This window comes from Vicugna pacos, chromosome 10, assembly GCF_048564905.1.
Source record: "Vicugna pacos chromosome 10, VicPac4, whole genome shotgun sequence".
Taxonomy (NCBI): Eukaryota; Metazoa; Chordata; class Mammalia; order Artiodactyla; family Camelidae; genus Vicugna; species Vicugna pacos.
Genome location: NC_132996.1, coordinates 27,730,880 through 27,743,269, shown reverse-complemented (window position 1 = coordinate 27,743,269; position 12,390 = coordinate 27,730,880). Strand labels below are relative to the sequence as shown.

The following is a 12,390-nucleotide window of genomic DNA, read 5'->3' as shown; positions in this document are numbered from 1 at the left end:
CTTCTTTGGGAGGCCCTTCCCAGGCTCCGCGTTAGAGAAGAGGAATCTCCACAGGAGGGAAGTGGTGGGGGAGGGGCTGCAGTATCTCCCAGGACCCAGGGAGATGGCTGACCTGAGTAGGGGGAAAGAAGGCAGGTCACGTCCATGGGGCTGTGGTATGGTTTTGAGGGCCAATGGCCAGGGCAGTAACAAGCAAACTGAGACACAGACAGGTGGACCCAAGTCTGGCCCTCACCCCAAGACCTCACACAGTGGGCGGGTCTTCAATATCCTTGCCCATGGGATATGTGGGGCATGCAGAATATACTAAAGTCCTAGGGACCAGCGGATGATCTCTTCCACCACCACTCTTCAGGTTACCACTGAGGAACCTGAGGCCCAGAGAAGAGCCTGAAACATCCCTCAGGCTGTGCTGACTTCTCAGCATGCTGATTTTAGCAGTTTTGTTAAAGGAGTAACTGTTAAGTAAATCACCCTTTCCCAAAAGAACTACATTTAAAACAGGGAAAGTGCTCCTGACCAGGGGTGGGGCACTAACTATCAAATCAATCATAGCCCCAAACAATAGCCACAACCTCAATAACCATTACCATGTGCTCCAAATCACTAATTCATCATCCTACAAAGGAGACAGCAGCACCTGGACCGTGGACCCCACAGGGGCTGAAATTTAGGTCAACCCACCTCCGCCAGCTGTCAAGGGTGCCAAGCTGCATTCTATACGGACATTGGTTCTTACCCTCCCAAAACCCTGATGGGTATCATTACCTCACTTTACAGATGCAGAAAGTAGGTCCCAGAGAGGTAAAGTGATTGATCAAGGCCACATAGTTAACAGAGGTGCAGTGGAGAACCAGAGCCTGGTATGGCAGACTCCAAAATGTCAGAACTGTGTTTCCTCCAACAAGGGGCAGGACTGGCTCAGCTAAAATAAACACGCTGGCAATGGAGGCTGCCTTAGTTAATTGATGGTTATTACACAATATTCACTGGATTCAGAAGGGCTTGCTGACCAAGGAGGCGAAGCTCAGAGAGCCTTCCACTAAACAAAATTCCTGACTCCATCCTCAGGCCCCACTGGGCTCAAAGGCAAGGTCGTGCTTTTCCAAAGCCCAGCACTGGAGCTCTGTACCTAGAAGCCCCTTCTGAGAAGCCTCAGGCCATCGCATTGCCCACCAGGCCCAGCTTGGCACCCTCAGGCTCAGAAATTCCAGGCTGTCTGGTCAGACAGGCCTCTGCCCTGCCACATCCTGCCTGTGTGGCCGTGGCTTGGGCAAAGGACTTCAGCTCTGAGTCCCAGTATCTTCATCTGTCAAACAGGGATAATCCTTCCCTCAGAGTGGAGCTGTGAGGATTAACTGAGACTTGTACGTAAAGCCCCCGGCAGCAGCTGCCCTCCCTTCCACCCTAGGCTCCAGTAGCTTTCCCTGACGTCTCAGGCCCTGCTGAGGGGAGTGCTTTCCTAGTAATACCAACGGGCAGGACATACAGGGACAAGGAACAAAGTTTAAAACAACGAAAATGTCCTGGATGCCATCATAGGGTAGATGGACAGGGAGGGGTGGGTGACCCTTTTATACCAGGGCCCTCCACCGGCTCCAACCTCAAAACCCATAGCGAGGCACTGCCCCCACCATATCAGTCCAAGCACTGAGACATACAGAGACTGTCCCAGAACACACAGCAGATGAGAGGCTCAGCTCCAGTGGCCCCTCTGCCCTGTCTGCTCCGGATCTTCCTCCTGGAGCCACTCACCACCTGCTTGCTGGCTTCAGGGCCCTCCACTGCCCCTCCCAAAGGCCTCAGAGGGCCAGCAATGGAGCCAAGCTGCTTGAGCACCTGCCCTTGCCTCTCGTTTTCTGGGTTTCCCCCAGAATGGAGCCCCCTAAGGCCCTCCCCAATGTCCCCCCCAGATCTTAAGAGCAGCTCAAGGGCACTAACACAAGGGATCAGAGGAAGTAGTGAGAGGGTGTGCAGGAGGAGAGAGATCTGATAAGTCCTGTTTTCCCAAGACCTCCCCTCACTGGCTCCTGTGCTATTTTGTCTTCAAACTTTGGCTTGGCTGTTTCCTGTCCAGGCAGCCCACCCTGTTCCTTAATTCTTCAGGTTGGGCTGGGGGCCTACTCCTCTACCCCCAACCCCCACTACCAGTGCGCCTCCCTCCATCAGCACACACTGCAGTGTATCAGTTTGCCTGCAGCGCCATGGTCCCTTGTTCATGGCGTCCCCAGTGCCTGGCATAATTTAGCAAAGAACTGTTGCCTGAATGGAAGGATGGATAGGTGAGCTAACAAACAGGTCATGCCTGTGTGAATGTCTCTGTGTGAGTGCTGGGGCCGTGGCCGGTGGTCCTCAGTGCTCCTGTGGAGAAGGAAGGGTCGTCATGAAAACCTCTTGGACTCTTGTAAAACTCTCTATGGCACCTGAGGCTGATTACTACTACTGCCTTCATTCTCTTATAAAATGGAATGTAAGAGGGGGTCAGAGACAGGTTCAGGGCAGATTCTGGGACTTGCTGTAAGATTTTTAATAGTTCTGATAAAGAAAAGTAAACTAGAGCTGTACTGAAGTACCAATTCATACTTGGTAAATTAGCAAAAACATATAAAATACCCACTGCTTGGGAGGATATGATAAAACTATTACCCAGTTAGTGACAGCAAACACTGGTTCCCCTATTCTGAAAAGCAATTTGGCAAATATTTTTAAAATTATAAAAATGTATCTTTCAACTCAGTCTCTGGAACCCCAGGACCAGAAATGTATACTCAGGAAAAAATACACAAAACAAAGAAAAAACGTTCTGTTACAATATTCATGACTATATTATTGCATTTGTAATTAGGACAGTATATTGGAGGACAACCTGGAACATCACCAACAGCAGGGCCTGGTTAGGTTAAGAATAGTACATCACCTTGAGTATCACCCAGCTACTAAGGACTGTGGGCTCCCCCAGGTTAGGGACAGGGGCCCCTCAGAACCCAGAACAGGCCTGGCAGGGAGCAGCTGCCAGAAATGTTCATGAATTAATAATTCTGTAGCAATAGGAGAAACTTCCACAGATGCACTGTTAAACGAACAAAAGAGGACACAAACTTGTAGCTGTGCCATGGTCTAAACTGTGTATAAATTATCTACACCCTTGAGTGAGAGCTGGAAGGAACCAGGGAAGAGTTTCATTTAGAAATTGAAGCTCTGGGTGATTTATTTACCATTTTTAGATTCTTGTTACTGTTGGTACAATAGAGTTTATACAAGATAAAGAAACGATACTCTTTTTTCTGAGTGTTGTCCAGAGTCCCAAGGTCCTGATTCCCTGGACCAGGAAGTCTGGAATCAGCTGAGATGGCTCTGAGGCAGCCCAGGCTGATGCCAAGTTACCTCAGAAATGCTCTGCATGGTGCAGCCATGCCGGGAGCAGAGCCAGAGGGGACTCAGGGCCCTTCCATCCTCAGCCGGGGCACAGGCATGAAAACCCTGGAGCCTCAGGGCAGGGACCAAAGGAAGTAGGGGACACAGGCACAGGGAGGGGCACCTATGCAGAGTCCTACAGGATGAACAGAAGAGTAGATGGCACCCAGATGTGAGGACAGGGAACAGGCTCCTGGCAGAGGCACTGGCCTGAGCCTGGGGACTGGAAATGGCCTGGCCTGGCTGGGGGAAGGAGAGAGCTCATGCAGTTCCACGAGGTAACCTGAGTGGACAAGGATAGAGGCAGGAGGAAACGGAGTGGTCCCTTGGGTCCCTCAGACCATTCATTCATTCATCCATTCAGCTAATGTTAACAGCATGTCAGCCCTGTGCCAGGCTCTGTGCTAGGGGCCTTGTAAATTCACCTAATTCCATCCTCTCAGTCACCAGGAGGAGGGAAGACCATGCCCATTTGTAAATGGTGGCTCAAAAGAGTGAAGTGAAGAACCATCCTGGAACCCAGTATGACCCAGAGTCCACCCCTGAGGCTGTTCCCTAAGAACCAGGCTTTGCTCTGTGAAGAACCCAAGGAATTGCAGGTGGGCCAGCACTTGGCCAAACAAGCAAGGACTGTCCCTGGAGGGTCCATTCTAGGAGCTGGGGCTTTTGGAGAGGCTCTGCCTGGAGTTGGGGAAGCTGGAAAGACACAGAGAACAAATGTGGTGTGGGCCCAACACAGGGTCTGCTTCCCCCACCTTCAGGCTCAGAGTTTTTACCTGCAAAATGACCAGACAAGCCCAGTGCCAGGGGATCTGGCAGCAGATACCCCTAACCCATTTTCCCTCCAAAAGTGAAGCCGTCCTGAGACTGGTGGTATGGGGAGGTACTGCCATGCCTCCCCCAGACACAGCTTCCCCAGTCTGCTCAGGAAGACCAAGCCAGGCCCCTCTGCTGCTCCCAACCCAGGGCTGAGTGACTCATCCCTACTCTGCCTCCTTCCCCCTCTCCTCCCTCCAGTCTCCAGCAGCCTCCCTAGACCCGCCCCCACCTCCAGGCCCCAGCTCTGCAACCATGAGGAACATTCAGCTCTGACCTCTCAGAAGCTGACCTCCTGGTCTGGAGCTCCACTCTGCTCCAGCCCTGGGGGAGATGGGGGACCCAGACAGAGGAGGTAGAGCTGAGAAAGATAGCAGAGAGTGGGTGGACTGGCAAGAAAAGAAAGGGGGTGAAGGAGACCAGTGAAATAAGACAGGGGCCAGGGCTGACACACAGACATCAAGACAAAGACAAATTGGATAAACACTTCCCAGGGCTTTGGGGACTGCCAGTGGCCTGATGCCCCCCAAAACTCTCTAATGAGCTCCAGACTGTGTCTTCAGCAGCCTCCTGGGCATCAGCCCCTGGACAGCCTGCAGGCTCACATTCACCATGTCTGCTACTGTTGTATCATCCACCCCCAACACCCACTCCCCTCCTGGTCCGCTCAGCCATGACCTTCCCAACAGCTCCTCTTTGCCAACCCTAGGCAGGCCTTACCATCCCTGCTTGCAACACTGCAGCCACATCCTCATCACTGGTCTCCTGGCTCCCAGGCCAATCTGTTGCCTGCAGCCAGGGAGCTTTGTAAAACCCAGTGATGACGGTACTACCCAGCTTGAAAAACTGCGGTCTCTGCCTTCAGGATCAAATCCTAACTTTAAAACATCCTCCCTACTCTGGCTCTGCCTCTACTCCCTCCTCACCCTTAGTCTATAACCCTGCTCCTGGGAGTGCACCTCACTGAGGGGCTCACCAAGACCTTCTCAGCCTGCCACCTGACTCCTGCTGGGCCCCCCAGGTCCCACACAGATACCACTCCCCCCATCTCCACCATGCTGTCAGCCACTGGCCTCCCTCGTCCTGAGTCCTCACGAAGGGCTGTCAACATCTCCACTGGTCTCCCCAGCTAGGCCTTAATAGCAAGGCCTGGGGCTGATCTATCTCCAGGTCCCCAGCACCAGCACAGTGGCTGGCAGAGTGGATGGGAAGCAGGAGAAGAGGTTCATCAAATGAATAAATAACTAGGACAGAAAAAAAAAAAAGGAGAAAAAGGGACACATAAAGGCAGAGGCAGTAACCATCAGAGACAGGGACAGAAAACACACCCTAAAGGGAGACTCTGAGACCCAGAGACAGGCCCGGGGGCAAAGACAGGAAGCTGGAGGGAAGCAGGAAGCAGGGATGGGAAAACCGAGGCAGAGCCAGAGTTGAGCAGTGGGGTGGGAGCCACCAGGAGACAGCTGAGGAGACATAATTGGATCAGAGACAACTCTGCTGCAGTGAGGGGGTGTGACTCACACACACAGAGTAACGCCAGACACAGAAACACACACAGAGTAACGCCAGACACAGAAACACAGTGTCTCACATTCACAGGCACAGACACGAAACCTTAGGTGCATACACACATACACACACACCCAATATAGATTTAATGACCCTTGTCAGGTGCCCACCCCTGAGGGCTCACAGTCTACCCAACTAAGGACTAGATGACACACACAGTCACTCACAATCCAGCTCCACACACAGAGGGCCCAAGTACAGAAGGCCAGACAATTCCTACCATATCATCCTGTCCTCATAACACAACCACCATCTGGTATGTTATTTAGTTGTTTGCTTCTGTTTTGCCTGTCTCCCTTGCAAGACGTAAACCCATGACAACAGGGTCTGATCAGTCTGGTTTGCCACTAAATTCCTGGATATACCTGGCATATAGTATGTGCACAATAAATATACGTTGAATGAATGAATGTTGGAGACACACAAGGGAACTCCATCCCCTCTGTCAGGCCTCTGCCTTAAGAATCATCACTTCCCTAGTTCAGCACCAGGTCCCAGGTAACCAGGAAGGGTCCAGAAACAGAGAAGGGGCATCTAGGAGATGGTAGAGGGGATTCTCAGGAAACCAGGGGTGGATGTAGGCTGTGACATGAAACCTAACGGAAGAGATTAAATGGCCCAGGCACTACAGGAGACCAAAGGTGGTAGTTACACCATTTCCCATGGCAGGGGGTGGGGGAGGGTGGGGGTGAGTGGGGGTTAAACATGCAGGCATTGTTCACCTGCCCCAAGACATAAGGATTCTAGAGAGAGGTCAGAGGTAGCAAGTAGCTGCCTTCAGGGAGCCAGGCTGAGAGGCAGAAAGGCTAAAGCCCACAGAGAACAGCTCCAGCTGCCCTGTGCCACCTGCACAGTCTCCCTTTAATGACAGGTGAAAGGAGTCTATTTGGCATGGGACCCACCACTAAGTTCTGGGCCTGCTTCTGTCTTACACTGCCTATGTTTCTGATGCTCTAGGGGTCCTGGAGCATTGAGGCCAGCCCAGCAAGCCCGAGGGAATACAGTGAGGTACAGGGAGGGACAAAGACACCTCAAGTTCAATGTCTGGTCTGAGCATCTTTACTCCCACCTGTTGCTGGAGCATGCTCACCTGCTCAGGTCAGGGGCAAAGGTGAAGGGGCAAGGCGGGAATATCACCGTCTATCTTGGTGGCCGCTGGCCCCTTGGGAACCGGCTGGAGTGGCCAAGCTGAGGTCCCAGATCCCTAAAGAGTTTCAGGCTTCTGGGTCATGGTGCCCACAGCCCTGGCTCCAGGAGGCCCAGTCAGGCATGGAGATGCAGGGGAAGAAAGAAAACCCATCTGTCTCCAGGACTCCCTCCTTTCTGTCATCTCCTAAAACTTTAAAGACTCTCAGCTGGAAACTGAGCTGGGGCTTGTTAAAGTTTAAAAGCCAGAGCCTGGAGAGCTAGTCATGGAGGCACAGAGCCAGCCCAAGGGCTGAGGGCTCTTCTAGCCCTAGCATGGAGACTAACTGGAGGCACATACCCCACCCCACCGGTCCATCGCCCCCAGGGGGCTGTGCATTCATATCATCTCACATTCCAGCTTGCACAAGAGTCTGCACACCGTAACCACCATGTCCCATCCTTTATACCTCCTAAATCTCTCTGGATGCAGTCCCTTGCTCCATTCCCCACAGCCCCTGCTTTAGCGCAGGCCTTGGCATGTCTGCCCAGACAAATACAGCAGGGCCCTAGTCTAGCTCTCGAATCACCTCCAGCCCCTTGAGTTCCAGGCACCACACTGAACCACCAGCAGTTCTCCTAATGCACTGCCCTGTTTCCTGCCTCTGGGCCTTTGCGCAGTTTTTCCTCTGGGTGGAACGCTCCCAATGCTGTAAAACTTGTATTCTTCATTCTCTACCCAATTCCAAATGGATCACTTGAGCATTTCTCCCTAACCCTGGTTCACAGGCTCCCCTCTGGGTCTCCACAGCTCCTGTGATGACAAGTGTCTGTCCCAGCATCCAGCTGGGAGTCCCTTGAGGGCGGGGTTTGAGTTTGATACCCTTCTCTGTCCCCAACATCCAGCACAGGGCCAGGCAGAGAGGCTATCAGTGAATGTTCACTGAATGAGCAAAGGAATGAATGAAGTGCCCAGAGGCAGGCAAGACAGCACTGCTATCCACATGTGACAGATGACAAAGCTAAAGCCTCGCTGCCCAAGGCCACAGGCCAGGACTCTGGACCCTATGACCTCAGGCCAACCTAGGCACCTCCTGGAAATCTTCCCCAGAGCCTCCAGCCATCTCTGACCTTTCCCTTCTCTGATCTACCCCACCTGGAGGTCCAGACCCTGACTACTTGGCGTCATATTCTTTGGGAGTCTGTTCCCTGAGGACAGCTCTGGACTACTTCTTCCAGCTGACCCCACACCAAGTCAGAGCAAGAGCCAGCCAGGACAGGGTTCTCAGGGCCTCAGCCTGGAATGAGGAGCCCCATCTAGGGACCTCTCTGACGGCACAGCCTTACCCCTCCATCCTTACTCCATGTCTAGCAGTGCAGATGTCCTTACCATGACTAATCTAATACCAGGACAGCCTCTACAAACCACCTCCCAGCAACTTCCTGTAGAGATAGATAAACTGAGCCCCAGAGGGGACAGAGGCCCAGACTGAACCTGAACTCACTGAATTCAAACCCCTAAAACCCAGTTAACTCCTGCCTCTGCCACCACAGTTAGGAAGATTGACTTGAAAAGGTGAAGTGACCCCTAAGGTCACACAGTTAGAATCAGGTGTTTGCCCAGCTGGGTTCCCTCCAGGGTGCCCTTCCACAGTGACACAGCACAAGGAGACCCAAGCCAGGAGAGGGGAGAAGATTCTGAGACACAGAGTCCTGGGGATGGAAGGGCCCAGTGCTAATAAGCAGGCCCAAGGGAGTAAAGAGATTTCAGTCTTGGAGTCCCAAAGACCTGGATTCTGATCCTGCCTCAGCCACCTTCTAGCTGTTTGACTGCACAAGTGAATTCTGCCCTGAACTTTGGCTTCCACATTTGTTCAAGGCAGTTAACAAGACCCACACCACAGGGCAGTTGTGAAGATTCAGTGAGAAGGCATGAAGAAAACACCTGGTCCTGTTGACTGTCCCCACCTTCCTCATGACCCTTTTGAGTCCCACGGACTGTTAAGAGTGAGAAGAACCTCTGGAGATCCTTGAGATGATCCCAAATTTCACAGAGGGAGAGAATGAGGTGCTAAGAGGGGGCAGGCCTGAGCATTGGCTTCAGAGCTTGGAACCCAGGGGACCTGTGATGTGGAAGCAGGTGGACAGTGAGACAGGTCAGGGAGGGGTGGGTCACTGAAGCTTTCTCCAAAGGGGAAGAAAAGTTGTAGGACAGGAAGTCAGAGGAGATAGGTCCCCACCGCCCAGCTTCCTGTGGCAAGAGGAAACTCAGGTTCTCAGCTGCTCTCCCACAGGAGACCTCGCACCCATACTCCAGCCGCCAAGCCCCTCAATGCCCCTGGCCACTGGGCCCACTCCTGCCTCTTTGGTCTGCCTGAGAATACCTGACTCATGCATTGGGCAGGGGGTTGCCTGAAATTGTCAGTCTTCCTTCCACCAGGGTCTGGACACCTCTGAGGACAGGGGCAAGGTCTCCTCTGCCTCTCACACAGCTCAGCACACAGCAGCATCAGAGAGCCCAAGCACAGGAGCATCCAGGGCAGGGCTGGGCAGCCCATGTCATCTCCTGCTTCCTGTTCCCCATGCCCCATGCCTCTCCATGGGCCCCAGCACAGGCACTGAGTTCAGAGGTCATGGAGCCTGGAGAGCCCCATGGCACGGAGAAATAGCCCAGAGTCATACACACACAGAAAGAGGTTACCAGAGCTGTGACTAGACCCCAGCCTCTTCCCCAGCTGGCCCTGCTTGAAGGAGTGCAGACACCCTGGCTTCCCATTTCTCTGCCACTACAGGAACCATGGAGAAGCCTAGCCTGTGCATTGAGAGACCTGAGTTCAGGTTCCAAGCCGCTCTCCGTTTGGCACCCAGGATCCGTGTTCAGTGTCTGCCTCTGGGACAAGGCCTGACCTCTCAGGAGGCAGTGTCAGCCTCCTCTCCAGTGCCCCAGGCATAGTGCAGGCCAGGGACCAAACCAGGCTGGAGGCCAGGAGGGAGGGAGAGGTTAGAGGCGGCCTCCAGCAGCCCTGTGCCTTTGTCCTGGCTCCAAATGCTAGGCCAGAGCCACAGTGGCTTCCAGGAACCTCTGGATATAGGGACAGGGAGAAGGTAAGTCTGGGGGAAGGGGTTGAGGCAGAGGAAATAAATCAGGTAGGCAGATTGGTGAACCTTCTCCCCCACCCTGGGATCACGCCCACAGGGCAAATCCAGGGACAGCTGGCTTTCCCAGCTCAGGGGCGGGCCCAGAATGCCTCATCATGGGGGGGAGGGGGAAGCTCAACAAACACCTGTGGTTGAGACCCAGCCTCCTGGAGTGACCCAGTCATCCCTGGGGACTCTGGTTTCAGACCTGCTGTGTGACCTTGGCAAGCCACTCCCCTTTTTGGGCCTCAGCTTTCTCATTTATCAAACAAGAATGGGATGATGAGAACACTGAGTCCTTCAAAGAGTTATTGATGGATTCAAAGGTCACAATGTTGACTAAGATGTGAGCCCAAGTGAAGAGGGACAGGCACTCTGGAGCCAGGATGGCCTGGGTTCCACTCCTGCCTCAGCTGCTGTGTGACCTTAAACAAGTGATATCACCTCTCTCAGCCTCAGTTTCTTTCTTTGTAGCATGGAAACAAGCCTACTACTGCTGAAGACTGGTCTAAGGGTAAATCAGATGATGGAGAGAAATGCTTGACTCAGAGCAGGGACTCTTATCAGAAATGAGATTCCTAGAATCTTGGGGATGGGGAGCTCAGAGACTTCTGCCCATCCCCCAGAGTTCCACCTGGCTGTGCTGAGGGGATCAGAGATCTCGAGATGCCCATAACCAAGGCCCCAGCCTTCTCCTTAGGCCCCAGCTCAGCTCAGCTCACCTCCTGCCTCCAGCCTCCATCCACTGTGGGGAGCAGAACAGAGAGGACTAGGCAGGAAGGCTGGAGATCTGGGTTCTAAATCTGGCTCTGCTGGGACTTGGCTGTGTGACTCTGGGCTAGCCCCTGCTCCTCTCTGGATCTCAGAGTCCATATCTGCACTCCAGTGAAACTGGAACTGCAAAGGTACCTGTAATCTCTGCTCAGTCTGAGAGGGAAGGAAGGGCAGGGTCCTGGCTGCCTAGGAGGGTGACAACAAGCCCACAATACCCTGGGTTTTCCAAGTCCCCTCCACTCCCAAGGAAGGCCACCTGACAAATCTGATCTGGTCCCTTGTGGCTATCTGGCCCCTAAACCCACCAAATCCAGTCCTGGACTGGGCTGGGTTTATTCATTAACCAAGCCAGATAGAGGTGGCAGCTCCGCCCTGTTGACACAGAGGGTGGGAGTACTGGTCTCAGTTCAGGTCTTCCCCTTCCCTCCTTTCTGGAGACCCAGCTCGGTGGGAGAACTACATTTCCCCATCCCACTGCACAGCCCAGCCTTGAGCCTTTCCCAGGTTACAGTCAGGAAAACAACCTTGTTCTCACAACAACCTAGCTCACTTTTTTCATTTGATTTGTTTCTTCTTTCCTTCCTTCCATCCTTCATTCAACCAACATCCCTGGTCTGTGTTGGAGGCTGGCAAAGGATAGGACCTGTCCCTGCCCTCAGAGAGCCAAGCTGGGACACACCAGCTGCCCTTCTTTTTCCTGCTCCAGAGGTTCAGACATAGGTCAGACCCAAGGACACCCCCAGCCCAGGGTTCTTAGGCCTGAGCAGAGAGTCCCAGAGTGGAAGATGCACATGCCCAGAGAGAAAGACAGCCAGATAGCCAGGGTGCTGACAGAGTCAAAGAAGGGAGAAGGGAAAATAGAAAGGGTGAGCCAAAAGGCCGCCCAGGGATAGATGGACAAAGCTCTAAATGACTGAGATAAAGTGAGGCAGAAAGGCACAGACAGGGTCAGAGACAGAAGGTCAAACATCTCTGGTCCTGGTGTGTGGCCATGATGCCAGAGCTAAGTCAAGTCCAAGAGCAGGTCCCAGGCAGGAAGGCCTGGAGAGGGGGAAGGTAGGAGTGCCCTCTGAGTCCATTGCCCTGCCCATCCCCCAGCCTTGCCACAGGAATACACTCTTCCACATGTTTGAGAAGGATAGCAGGAAGGGGGAGGCAAGGGAAAGGGAGACCTGCCCCCTTGAAAAGGGACCCTCGCAGCAATGCCAGACGTGTTGTGTTGGAGGCAGCTACTGAGGCTTCTAATCGGTCTTCACCAGCCTATTCCCCATCTAGTTCCCCAGGGGAGGCAGGCTCAAGGGGTCCCAAACACCAAGCTGGCCATGCCATGGCAATGAGAAGAAAGTCACGGGGCTATGAGGAGTGGGGTTGATGCTCTGAGGGGGGCTGATGTGCCTGCATCTGCTAACCTCCCTTGGTCCCCTCCTCCCCACGCTCAGCCTGGCCCTGTGTAAGGGGCCCTGCCTTTGGGGTCTGCCAGCCATGATCCTGAGTCCCTGCAAGAGAGACTCAGGAAACCGCTGGGGAGGGAAGAGGGAAGAGCAGCACATCAAG

The 12,390-nt window shown here is 53.5% G+C and overlaps 1 protein-coding gene across 3 annotated transcripts in view; it reads right to left on the bottom strand.

Annotated features, from left to right (window-relative positions):
* The window catches only part of STARD10 (StAR related lipid transfer domain containing 10), a 28,927-nt gene that overhangs the window by 9,346 nt on the left and 7,191 nt on the right, over positions 1-12,390 (bottom strand). The window lies entirely within an intron of this gene.